This window comes from Bos indicus x Bos taurus, chromosome 19, assembly GCF_003369695.1.
Source record: "Bos indicus x Bos taurus breed Angus x Brahman F1 hybrid chromosome 19, Bos_hybrid_MaternalHap_v2.0, whole genome shotgun sequence".
NCBI classification, from domain to species: Eukaryota; Metazoa; Chordata; class Mammalia; order Artiodactyla; family Bovidae; genus Bos; species Bos indicus x Bos taurus.
In genome coordinates, this window is record NC_040094.1 from 18,110,202 (window position 1) to 18,123,866 (window position 13,665).

The 13,665-nt window shown below is 46.2% G+C and overlaps 1 protein-coding gene and 1 non-coding gene across 3 annotated transcripts in view; one reads left to right on the forward strand and one right to left on the reverse strand.

Moving 5' to 3' along the window:
* ASIC2 (acid sensing ion channel subunit 2) overlaps nt 1-13,665 on the forward strand; it is a 1,207,018-nt gene that overhangs the window by 1,035,093 nt on the left and 158,260 nt on the right. The gene's annotated exons all lie outside the window — the stretch shown is intronic.
* TRNAK-UUU lies at nt 9,127-9,198 on the reverse strand. Its single transcript has one exon. It is a non-coding gene; the product is annotated as a tRNA-Lys (tRNA).

A 13,665-nucleotide genomic window follows, 5' to 3' on the forward strand; every position in this document is an offset into this window, starting at 1 on the left:
CCAGGCTCCCCCGTCCCTGGGATTCTCCAGGCAAGAATACTGGAGTGGATTGGCATTTCATATAGCTAATTTGGGCTTCCTTGGTGGCTCAGAGGTAAAGAATCCGCCTACAGTGCAGCAGACTTGGAGTCAAGGTTCAATCCCTGGGCTGAGAAGATCCCCTGAAGGAGGAAACGGCAACCCACTCCCGTGATCTTGCCGGAAAATCCCAGGAGAGGAGAGGAGAGGAGAGAGAGGAGCCTGGTGGGCTAGAGTTTCTGGGGTTGCAAAGAGGTGGACGTGACTGAGCGGCTAAGCAACAACAATGATAACCTATTCACTTTGTTATATAACATTGTAAAGCAACTCTACTCCCAAGAAGATAGCTTCAACCACAAATGTAACAACAGCAACAAAAATTAAAAGGGGTCAGAAAAAGCAACAAGACTCAAATGTCAGGATAACCAGGAGCAGGTAGGGTATTCGGGATGCCGATTATGAAGAATGCAGAGGACCAGAAATCTAACACATTTGGGAATAGACCACATGCCATGGGAGAAAGTTTCACAAAGACATAGGTTAAAGGCATAAGACTAGGGAGCCTGTCCTTCCTTCCGAAGTCTCAGACACCAGCATTTTAAGGAAATTTGGGGGCATTCATGACTTTCCCACCCCTCAGCATATCTTCTCACAGGCTTTCTAGACTGGCATGTTCCAGGTGGAGAGATTTTACGATGGCTATGTAGGAGGAGATGTTGTTCAGTGTTAACATAATGGTTGATGAGGTATTGCGTTGGAGGCAGGATACCTTGCTTCTGCTTTTACATCATCTTGTCACTAAATAGCCAGGTAGACTTGGGCAAGTCACTTTAACCTCCTGATATTTTGGTTCCTCCTCTTTAGAGTAAAGGGATTGGGTTGTATGGCTCAATTACAGTGAGAGATTCCTTTAACTCAGCACTGTGTAATATGCCAGTTACCATAGTCAGCATTTCAGATACAAAGCTCAAATCCTCAAAATAGCCCTACGACACAGACATGATCATTAGCGTCTTTTTTTTTTTTTAATTGGAGTGTGGTTGATTTACAGCGTTGTGTTAGCTTCAGGTGTGCAGCAAAGAGATTCAGTTATACACGTACATATGAACTTTGAACTTTCATTGCTCAGTTCAGTTCAGTTCAGTTCAGTCGCTCAGTCGTGTCCGACTCTTTGTGACCCCATGAATCGCAGCACACCAGGCCTCCCTGTCCATCACCAACTCCCGGAGTTCACTCAGACTCACGTCCATCGAGTCGGTGATGCCATCCAGCCATCTCATCCTCTGTCATCCCCTTCTCCTCCTGCCCCCAATCCCTCCCAGCATCAGAGTCTTTTCCAATGAGTCAACTCTTTCGCATGAGGTGGCCAAAGTACTGGAGTTTCAGCTTTAGCATCATTCCTTCCAAAGAAATCCCAGGGCTGATCTCCTTCAGAATGGACTGGTTGGATCTCCTTGCAGTCCAAGGGACTCTCAAGAGTCTTCTCCAACACCACAGTTCAAAAGCATCAATTCTTCGGCACTCAGCCTTCTTCACAGTCCAACTCTCATATCCATACATGACCACAGGAAAAACCATAGCCTTGACTAGACGGACCTTTGTTGGCAAAGTAATGTCTCTGCTTTTGAATATGCTACCTAGGTTGGTCACAACTTTCCTTCCAAGGAGTAAGCGTCTTTTAATTTCATGGCTGCAGTCACCGTCTGCAGTGATTTTGGAGCCCAAGAAAATAAAGCCTGACACTGTTTCCACTGTTTCTCCATCTATTTCCCATGAAATGATGGCACCGGATGCCATGATCTTCGTTTTCTGAATGTTGAGCTTTAAGCCCACTTTTTCACTCTCCACTTTCACTTTCATCAAGAGGCTTTTGAGTTCCTCTTCACTTTCTGCCATAAGGGTGGTGTCATCTGCATATCTGAGGTTATTGATATTTCTCCCAGCAATCTTGATTCCAGCTTGTGTTTCTTCATGTCCAACTCTGCAGCCCATGGACTGTAGCCCTCCAGGCTCCTCTGTCCATGGAATTCTCCAGGCAAGAATACTGGAGTGGGTAGCCATTCCCTTCTCCAAAGGATCTTCCTCACCTAGGGATGGAACCCTGGTCTCCCACATTGCAGGCAGGTTCTTTCCATCTGAGCCAGAAGGGAAGCCCTACATGTACATATATTCATTCTCTTTTAGGTTCTTTGCTCATATAGGTTATCACAGAATATTGAATGGAGTTCCCTGTGCTATGCGGCAGGTCACTGTTGGTTATCTATCTTATATATAGCAGTGTGTGTGCGTTCACCCCAGGCTTCTGACTTATCTCCTCTCGCCTACCCATGTTTCCCCTTTGGCAACCATAAGTTTGTTTTTGATATCTGTAAGTCTATTTATGTTTTGTAAATAAGTTCATTTGTTTCCTTTCCTTTTTCATTTAACTTAGATTCAGCATATGCGTGATATTATATGATACTTGTCTTTCTCTGTCTGACTTACTTCACTTAATATTTTATCATCTCAATTTGATGAAGAAACTGCAGCTCAGAATGTTTAAGGATGTGCCCAAAATTTACACAGCAAGGTGACAGCCAGGACTCCATGGCAGGTCTTGACTCCAAAACTGTAGGCTCCCTTCTATCTCTAACAAATGATAATTTTGCAAAGTACCAATGGTTTCTCTTGGTGGCTCACAATAAAGAATCCACCTGCCAATGCAGGAGACAGGGGTTCAGTCCCTGGGCAGGGAAGATCCCTTGGAGAAGGAAACGGCAACCCACTCCAGTATTCTCATCTGGGAAATCCCATGGGCAGAGGAGCCTGGCAGGCGACCATCCATGGGGTCGAAAAGAGTTGGACATGACTTAGCACCTTATTCAACAACAATAGCAACTGAATATATGTAGTTAGAATGCAAATGTTAAAATCTGATATAAGTCCCAGGAAAACAGATCAGGAGAGTGTGGATGGTGCCCTGTTGTTCCATCACTGCTCTAACCAGGGCTTGATGAGGGGCCACTGATGGAAGATTATTAAGGATCCAATAAGTGCTTCCTAATTTGAGTCCCATTCGTTCACACTTTGATATAAAAGCAGATCCAGTGTCTGTGGTCTTTTTTTTTTTTTTTTAGTAAATCATTTGAAATTACCTCTACTTCTGAGAACTTTGGGTGTCTCAGTAGGTATGGGAAATCCATTTAAAAATCAGTATCCTTTTTCTAAAAGTAAGAGCTTTCAAATTAAGCATTCCTTTCATGCATCAGCGACTTCTGAGTCTTGCAATTAATTATTGTAATGTTAAAGGTCTTTCGTGTTTATGATACACACTGCGTTCCACAGGCTTATTATGAATTGTAATTTTTTCATTAACTCCCTTCATAGTCACTATTTGCACTCTATTATATCTTAGTTGATCATTTATATAACATTTGAAAGTAATAAAACTGTTTTTCATTAAAATCACTCTATGGTTGTGACATTTCACTAAGGTTAATAAAAAAAATGTTTTGCAAAGGGTGAGGTGGGGGGGTGGGAAGTAAAGGTTGGTTTCAGTAAAACCAGTTACTTTGAAAACCCACTACTTAGTGTGGTGGTCACGCTTTGAAGTGAAGAGGTCCTTGGTTCTCGGGTCCAGGCCTTGCTCTTATTAGCTGTGTGGCCTTGAGCATGTGAGTTTCACCTCTCTGAATGTCAATTTCTTTATCTGTAAAATAAGGATGATGAAAATAATAGCTTCGTGTTAATAAGCATTGTGAAATGTCTGAATGAAGGAATTGAAGAAGCAATGGAAATTCACGGGTACACTCATGGATCAAATGTGGAACACTACTCTCCATTAAGAAAAAAGTCAACAGAAAACTGTCACATTGATAAGAACGTTGCCAGAAACCTGGGCACGTTGGGAGGGAAGGAATTTATCGCTTCTAGAACAGTAGCCAGTCATCGCGTACTTTACACTTCAAAGAGCAAAAAGCTTGCAATGGTTCCATTTACATCCAGAGGCTCAGGGGAGAATGATAAGGATCCGAAGGAGATAATTTCCAAACTGCCGCTGTTTCCTTTGTCTCTGCCTATATTGATATTGTCTCGTCCATTATGATGGGAGAGCAGCATCTTGAATCTCAAATATGCACTGAGCACAGGCAGGGAAGACAGTGAGGGACTTATAAAGGACAGTTTAAAATTACAGTCAGATAATTATATTCTCTCGTAATTCAGACAGCGATTTGCTTGACAGTTTTTCAGCCCAGTCTGGCACCTCCTGGCAACCTGGAGCTGGAAAAAGTTTCAAATCGCAGAACAAATAATAATAACCACCACCACCAGCAAAGGAAAGTACTTGGCAGAGCTTCAGGGCAGCATTTTCCCGCTTGTTACTACATTTGATTGCTACAAGTATCCTGCAGGAGAAGCAGAGGAATCAAGGGCAGCTCTAGCTTTCCAGGTGCTCAGGTCAAAAATCTGGGCATCCTTTTTTTTTCTTTTTTACAAAGCCCACATCCAACCCACCAGCAAATTCTATTGGCTGTTGCATCAAAATATGCACAGAATCTGATCACTTCTCTACCACCACTGCCTCCCTACTCTGGGCATCCTCATCTCTTGCCTGGACCTTCCAGCTGTCTTCCTGTTTATGCCTTGGACCCACAATAGTCACTTCTTAACCCACTGGTCTCTCTGGAGTCCTTTAAAGACACGAGGCAGATGCTGTCACTTCTTCCCTCAAACCCCTCTATGAGTTTCCCATCTCATGTGAGTTGAACATGGAAATCACTAGAAGGTTCTATAAATTCTGTCACTGTCTCCACTTCAGCCACTCTGGCCTGCTTGCTGTTCCAAGAACAGTTTCAGCATCTGTTTTTTTCCTCTTTTCTTTTTCTGTACTATTGCATCTCTAGCATCTACAACTCTACTCAGTATTTGTCTAATGTAATGATTTCTTAAAATGAGCTCTGGGTTCTTCCCTGGCCATCCAGTGGTTAAGACTTTGCCTTCCAATGCAAGAAGTGTGGGTTCAATTCCTGGTCTGGGAGCTAAGCTTCCACATGCCTCAAGGCCAAAAATTCAAAACACAAGGCAGAAGTAATATTGTAACAAATTCAATAAAGACTTTTAAAATGGTCCACATTAAAAAAAAAAAAAACTTAAAAAAAAACAAGTTCTGAAGTCAGACCACATGGGTTTGCATTTCAGATCCATTACTTCCTCACTGTGTGACCCTGATTGGTCTCCTCATCTGTAAAATGGGCATCAGAGAGATACCTTTGTCCTAGGTGCCATGAGTTGAGTCGTATCCCAAAAGATATTTCCAAGTCCTAACCCCTGGAACCCACGAATACATGAAAATAGTCTTTGAAGATACGAATGAGCTAAGGATCTCAGCATGATATCATCCTGGATTTTGGGTGCATCCTAAATCCAGTGGTTGGTATCCTTGAGAGGAAGGAAAGTAGGATGTGAGCCCCAGGGGAGAGAGTTGTGGAGGCTGAGGAGTGCTGGGAGCCATCAACGGCTGGAGGAGGTAAAGATGGATTCTCCCTACCTCCCTCCAAGGGAGCACAGCCCAGCCAATGGTGCGCCTGCTATGGCGGCTTCCCTGGTGGCTCAGTGGCAAAGAATCCACCTGCCAATGCAGGAGACACAGGTTCGATACCGGATCCGGGAGGATCCCACATGCTGAGGAGCAAATGAGCTTGTGCATCATACCTACTGAGCCTGGGCTCTGGAGACCCGTAGCCGAAACTACTGAGGACCCTGCACCCTGGAGTCGTGGTCTGCAACAGGAGAAGCCCCCGCTGTGAGAAGCCCGCACACCTCAGCTAGAGGGTAGCCCCCACCAGCTGCAACTAGAGAAAAGCCTGAGCGGCAACGAAGACCCAGCACAGCCAAAAATAAATAAATAAATGGTTTTTTTAATAAAAATCATCCAGCTAGATTTCAGACTTCTGGTCTCTGAAACTTTGAGACAATAAACTTGGGCTGATTTGTTACATCAGCTCCAGGAAACTAACACAATAGGGTCGTTGAAAGGCAGTAATGATCTTATCTATATCAAGAGTGGTACAGTAAGTAGCTCTCTCAGTGTCAGCTGTTAGTATTAGCCCTATTTTACAGACAATGGAACCAAAGTGCTGACAAAATAAATGACTTATCCGAGAGCTCTCTGCTGCTGTGTGTTGGGTCAGAGGTCAGAATTCAGCTTCTGCTGGGTTGCCTGGCATTGTGATGCAGATGACCTCTGGCTACTAGTAGTCCCAGTGAAGTCTCTCCTTTTTTTTAGTTTTTTAAAATAACTATTTATTATTTTTGACCGCACTGGGTCTTCATGGCTGTGCAGGCTTTTCTCTAGTTGCGGCGAGTGGGACCACTCTCTGGTTGTGATGGGGGTGCTTCTCATTGCGGTGGCTTCTCTTGTTGCAGAGCACAGGCTCTAGGGCATGCGGGCTCAGGAGTTGCGGTACACGGGCTCAGTAGTTTTGGCTCCCGGGGTTTAGAGCTCAGGCTCAGTACTTGCGGCACACGGGCTTAGTTGCCCTGAAACATGTGGAATCTTCCCAGATCAGGGATCGAACTCATGTCTCCTGCATCAGCAGGTGGATTCTCTACCACTGAGCCCCAGTGAAGTCTCTTCCAGCTCCTAATAGTCTATGAATTGGCCAGATGCTTGCCAACAAAGGGATTTGTCTTTTTTCCTCAGTCAACCAAAACTCCCCAAAGAGGCTCTGCATTGCTAAAGTATATCCAGATGTGAAACAGGGCACGCCCTGGCGACCTCACAGTTCGCCCACAGAGACCAGAAGGAGCAGAGCATTTAGCCAATCAGACTTGCCTGGTAGGGTCCCCAGTGCCGCATGACCATGTGAGCCTGCAGGCTGGTCGCTTCACACAACTCCCCACACAAGGGCTCAGGGAATATGCCTGGATGTCGTCTGGAGATGGGATTCTGGCCAAGAGTCGGGGGCTTCAAGAAGCATGATTTCTAGGGGCTTTCCTAGCGGTCCATTGTCTAAGACTTGGCCTTCCAGTGCTCAGGGCATGGGTTCCATTCCTGGTCTAGGAATTAAGATTCCACATGCTGCAAGCCCAAAAAACCAGAACATAAACAAAAAGAAGCAATACTGTAACAAATTCAATAAAGACTTAAAAGAAGCACAGTTTCTAAACATCATAGGGTCCCCCAAATAGCTGAATGAGTCCTCCCCATCATGGTTTCCAATAGAAATTTTCCATGAAAAATCAGCCAGCCTGAAATCACTGCCAAAGACTTGTGATTCCTGGACCAGTAGACAGAGAGGGAGATGGGGGAATGAAGGGAGATTTCAAATGAAACCATTCCCTCCGCCCACTTGGCCAGCACCCGATCCCGGGAAGGGATGTTGAATTTCTTCAAGACGTACTGCCTTTGTTCAGAGCGTGCTGGGAACAGAGGGTCTAGCCGAGGGGAGGGACCCGGCAGGAATGAATGCAGGGTAATGCTCTCCACCTCCCACCTGGTCACTGTCACTCAGACAGTGCTCCCCGCCTCCTCCTTTGTGAGACCTGGGATAGACGGGGGACTTCACTGAGCTCTGGAGGCTAACAATATAGCTAGCAAACTACCTTTTGCAAGAGAAGTGCACCTCGTTAGGAAAACTGGCTGCATGCCAGAGAATCTTGCTTCCTTGACAGGTGGAGTCTGATCACCCTCTCCTGATGGAGACATGGTGCTGGGGGTGGGGTCTGTTATCCAGAAACGCAGTGTGTAGTTCTCAAGCAAAAGTACAACCAGATTCTGAAAGAGAGCCTCTAAGACAAACAGAAAAGCATTTCTCAGCCTGTGCCAAAGGTAAAGCTGAAATAAGGACCAGGGCGAAGAGCACTGGGCAAAACAGTTGGGTGACTAAGAGGTGGTTGGAGGGGGTGGGTGATGCTGGGATGCTCCAAGGTAAAGTGTTGATACAAAGTAGTTACACTTGCAATTCTGGAGTCAGATATCCTGCTTGGATTCAAATACAACCTCAACCATTTTGTAGCTCTGTGACTAAGGCAAAATCTCCTAATGGCTTAGCTTCCATTACCTTACTCATGAAATGAAGTTTGCAGAGATTGCCTGAGTGCTGTCACTCCAGTTAGGTCTGTCTCTTTGCCACCGCATGAACTATAGCCTGCCAGGCTTCTCTGTCTGTGGAATTCTCCAGGCATGAATACTGGAGTGGGTACCATTCCCTTCTCCAAGGGATCTTCCCAACTCAGGAATTGAACCTGCGTCTCTTTACTGTCTGAGCCACCAGGGAAGCCCAGAAACTACTTAGTGCCTGGCATATAAAAGGTACTCAATGAATATTGGCAATTACTCCTAACACAGTTATTATTGTGAGTAGATCCATTGAAAGGCTTGGGATGGGCTGGATGCTGAAGCCTGACAATCAGAAGCATCCTTGCTTCTGCCTAAACTTCTTGTTTCATCTTCCCACCCTGGGCGATGGCAAAAAGTCACTATATGGAGAATGCCTACCAAGATGGAGGACCAAGACTGAATAGCGAGGATGGTGATGGGGGAACAAGAGAAGAAGCAAGGGCATTTTGTATGTTGAGGGCATTTGTATGTTGGTCTACTGCTCAGTGGTCTCAAGTGATGTTTCTGAAAGTTGGAAATTAGTAGAACTATTGTTGGCCAAGTCCTGTTTTCAGTGAATGGGGATTTCAGGTCAAGATCTTATAGTCAACCTTTCAATAGTTTTCTGGCCATTCTTTTCCAGAATATGTTTACTCCTCGGAGAATATGAGGGGAGGCTAGGCTTCTTAAAGCAGAGGTGGCCTTATTACTTGGGCTTCCCTGGTAGCTCAGACAGTAAAGAATTCTCCTGCAGTGCAGGAAACACAGGTTCAATCCCTGGGTCAGGGAGATCTCCTGGAGAAGGGAATGGCAACCCACTCCAGTATTCTTGCCTGGAGAATCCCATCGACAGAGGAGCCTGGCCTTATTCTTTATCTAGAAAGCCACGGGAGGCAAACAAGGAAATCTAGGAAAGAGTTACAGATACACTGAAAATTGTTGCAGATTAGCTATCTCTGAGGAAATCTATAATCAATTCCTACTTTTTTTTTTCTTTTTGCTGTACCATGCAGCTTGTGGGATCTTAGTTCCTCAACCAGGGATCAAACCTGGGCCCTGGCAGTAAAAGTGCCAAGTCCTAACCACTGGACCATCAGGGAATACCCACCAATTCCTACTTTCATTCCACAAATACTCCCTGCATTCCTCCTATGGGAGAAGAAAACTAGACCCTAAGAAGGCCATGATGATACCTGCATCAGAGCCCCACCAAATGGAAAGAAAGAACCGGTCAACAAATGCTTAAAGTGGATGCGACTTATGATCAAAGTCAGAAGGGAAGGAGCTTCCAAGCAGAAGAACTAACTCAGCAGCTGTTTGAACAGAGCATGAGTTTTAGCATCAGTTCAGTCCGGGTTTCAGCCTCTGGCTGCATCACCTATGAGCTTTGAAAACCCGTACAAGCCTCTTCACTTCGCAGCCTTCCTTTCTTCACCTGTAATACAGCACAGCTACCATCTCTGGGGTTGTAGAGAGGATGGTTTGCGATAACATATAATGTCGCTCAGACAGTGGCACATGGTAGAGATGCAACAAAAATCTGTTCTTTCCACTGGAGGGGATCCAGAAAAGACTTTCTAAAGAAGGAGCCATTTAGGCAGGATCCGAAGGAGGAGTACGGGCCTTGCCAGGTAGAGTGGGATGCTTTTCGAGGATGCTTTCCACAATATTGTGATTTCTGCCCAACTTTTCAGGAACCCATATGCCCACTGACTGACAGTAATTTTACAAAGCCAGACGTGTCTGTATTCTTTCGTGATCCAAAAAGAAAAACTCTTTTTATTTTTTGGTACTTAACGGTTGTTTTGTGGTAGTTACAAAACGTCCTCTAACTGCCAGCTACGCATCCGCCAAAAATATCACTGGGGGCATTATACGTGCCAAGAAACTAAAAGGAAGGCAGGAACTGGTTTCCTTCCATTAAAGCCAAGCGGTCTTGAGGTGGAAAACTAGCACTGAGGCTGAAGAAGAGGTACCCGAGCGGACAGCTGCGCGCTGGGGTCCCCTGCCGCCTGCATGGATGGCTGTGCACCAAGGCGCTGGTGCTTTGCGGACTGCGCTCGGCTGCAGGGACCCATTAGTATCCAAGCTGCCCGTGAGCTTCCATTTCTCATGCACCTGAAATTCTGACCAAGGTGAGGAAAGAAATAAGAGAAAGCTCTCTCCCGGGGTTCGGGGCCGAGATCAGGGAAGCAACCTCAGTGGTGTCTCGGGCATGGCAATCCCAGGTGCGGGCTGTGGGTGCTACTGCAGGGAGGCCAGAGGGAAGCGTGGTCCACGGTGACAACGAGCTGATCGGCTCATGCGTGTCTGTGCGTGCGCAAAGCGCACATGCATGCACGCAGTCTCCCAGCCCTCCATGGCGCTATCCCCTGCTGGGCTGTGTCATCTTCCAGAGTGAGCGCTGGAAACTCATCTCACCTCTAGTTGGTGGGGAGCATCAGAGAAGGGGGTGGTGCCTGTCTGCCTGTCCTCCCAGATCTCAGACTGGTCTCACTCTGCCTGGACTGCCCTCCCCCATCTCCTTTCCTGAACTTAAGGCTCAGTTCAAATGCCACTGCCTGGTCAACTGGACTGTAAGAGCCAGAGAATAGGGATTCTACGGTCTTATTCACCATCTGTCCCTGGTGTTCAGCGCAGCTCCTGACACATAGTAGGTGCTCAGTAAAACTCATGTCAAGTGAGTGACATGCCCAGTCTTCTCTAGTTCCTTTGTCCCATTAAGGGTGGAACTTCTAATTTCTCAGCCCCGTGTTTCATATCACATAACTGTTTCCATGCTTGTCTTCTCATCTAAACTAGGGACTCTTAACCGAGGGCCCACAGGTAAGTTTCAGGGGAATTCAGACACCCTGAAATGTACACAGAACGTGTGTGTGTGTGTGCACACACACGCATGCACCTAGGTTCATCTTTTTCTGGAGGGAAAGTCCCAGCTCTGACCAGGTTCTTGTGATTAGAATAAGGTTGGAAACTAGACTAGTCTGCAGAGGCCTGGGCTGTGCCCACTCGGAGGCCAGGGTCCTGGCTAGCACAATGCTTGATACACAGTAGGTGATCAGGATGTGTTCGCTGAGTGAGTGAGTGAGAGAATGGTCTTAAGCCCTGACTCCGGCCTCCACCATCACCAGATTCCCAGACATGGATTCCTCCAGTCACACCACTGCCAGCACCACCCACCCATCAACTGATGGATGATAACTGCATCACAGCAAGTCAGAGCAGGCCATGTGTCTCTGAGCCTCGGTTCCCTCACCTGTGAAATTGGAGATAAGTCTTGCTCTGCCTACACTCCTAAATGGTCATCATGATCAAATGAAATAATAGGTTCTTTCACTCACATTCCGGAGAAGGCAATGGCACCCCACTCTAGTACTCTTGCCTGGAAAATCCCATGGACGGAGGAGCCTGGTAGGCTGCAGTTCACGGGGTCGCTAGGAGTCGGACACGACTGAGCGACTTCACTTTCACTTTTCACTTTCATGCATTGGAGAAGGAAATGGCAATCCACTCCAGTGTTCTTGCCTGGAGAATCCCAGGGACAGGGGAGCCTGGCAGGCTGCTGTCTATGGGGTCTCACAGAGTCGGACACAACTGAAGTGACTTAGCAGCAGCAGCAGTCACCCACATTCAAGAAATCCTTATTGAGCCCCCTCTGCACCAGGCTCTGGAGGTATGAAGAGAAAGGAGATATACAACCTGCCCTCAATGAGCTCATAATCTAATGGGGGAGACCGACAAGTGACCAGTTTCAACATGATGTGGAAACTGTGACCGCACTAGAGGAAAGCTCACAGGCTGCCAACCTGAAAAGTTAAAAAATGGAGACCTCTCAGGGACTTCCCTAGCGGTCCAGTGGTTAAGACGCCATGCTTCCGCTGCAGGTGGCACAATCCCTAGTCAAAGAATTAATATCCAGCACACCACATGGCTAGAAACATTTTCTTAAAAATGGAGGCAGCTCAGAGGAGAAACAGAGATCTGAAGGATGAATGAATGTTAGCTAGAGAAGGAGAGATAAAGCGCATTCTAGGAAGGGGAAACAGCCGGGGCGAAGGCCAGGAGGCAAGAATACGGCACCTTTCTGGGGCTCCCAGCTTGCTCAGCACACAGTAGGAGAGTCAGAGAGACAGGCTGGAGGCATGATCAGGGACAGGATCATACAGGGATGCCAAAATTGGTCTTTTTCCAGAAAACAGTGGGGAGGGCTTTTGAGTCAAGGCATTGAAAAATGCAGATTTGTATTTTAGAAAGCTGACTCTTGGCTACAAGATAGAGAGCTCATTGGAAAAGCAAGATGCAGAGGACCAAGACTAGTCAGGAGCAAAAGGTAGCCATCCGGGGAAGAGGTGAGGGTGGCGTGCAGACTCGGGGCACAGAATGGAGTCCGCAGACGCCAGGTCAGTGGCAGCAACCAGACCTGATGAATTAATGAGAAAGCGTTTATAGATCAAAAGGGCGGCTTCTTCAATATAGTAGCGCTTCCTCATTCTGTATGTGGGAGCCACGTGAAGTCATTTCAGCCTGCCACAGGCTCCACACGGCTAGGCTTTCTAGTTTCAAAAGAAGGGGAAGGGCCTTTTCTTTCTATCTGTGAATTCTTTTATCTCTATGGTCATACAGAGGCAAAACCACTTAGGAACAGTCAAGAGGAAAGGAGTGCTTTTGAAAATAAAGTGACATTAACTCAGGACAGTGTTTGGAAATTGGGGGACCTAAAAGATGCACAGAAATTGCTTTTTGCCAGCAGCTTGGAAGAAGTGCCTAGAAATGCCCCCTAAACAGATCGGGAGGAAAAAAGCATTTCAGCCCAGATCAGACCATGGGTTAAAAATGATGCAAAAGATCAGTGTCAGAGAGAAAGAATTTGAGAAAGAAAAATGCCTAATCAGTATCAATTTAATAGGCCACTTAAACAGTAAAAGAAGAAATGTTGATGTTCTATGGTGGCGATTTTATAATCACTGGAGTACTTAGCTTCATGTAAGCCATCTCATATTCATTAGAAATAAGAGGAATTTTATTCATTGGAAAGAACTCTTCAATTTACAACATCTTAATTGCTCAGGGGTTTAAATTCTGATAAAGGAAGCTCATTGTTTGTAAAATTTCCTTTTTAATTAAAAAAAATTTTTAATTTATTTATTTTGGGCTGCACTGGGTCTTCGTGGCTTCGCACAGGCTTTCTCTAGCTGCAGCAAGCAGGGACTACTCTCTCATTGTGGTGCATGGGCTTCTTCTTGCTGTGGCTTCTCTCGTTGCAGAGCACAGGCTCTAGGGAATGCAGGCTTCAGTAGTGCTGGCTCACAGCCTTAGCTGCCTCACTGCATGTGGGATCTTCCAGGACCAGGGATTGAACCTGTGTTGCCTGCATTGGCAGGTGGATTCTTAACAACTGGACCACCAGGGAGATTCAGAAGCTCCATTTTCTGTGGGTGTGGGGGAGTCAGGCAGCGGGGAGAATTTGTTCATTATGATAAAGACACTGGGGTTGGTATGGAGCTTGGTGGCTGCATCAGGAAGAATGGGCTGGATTATGGTTGGTAAGAAACAACCCCCGAATCTTG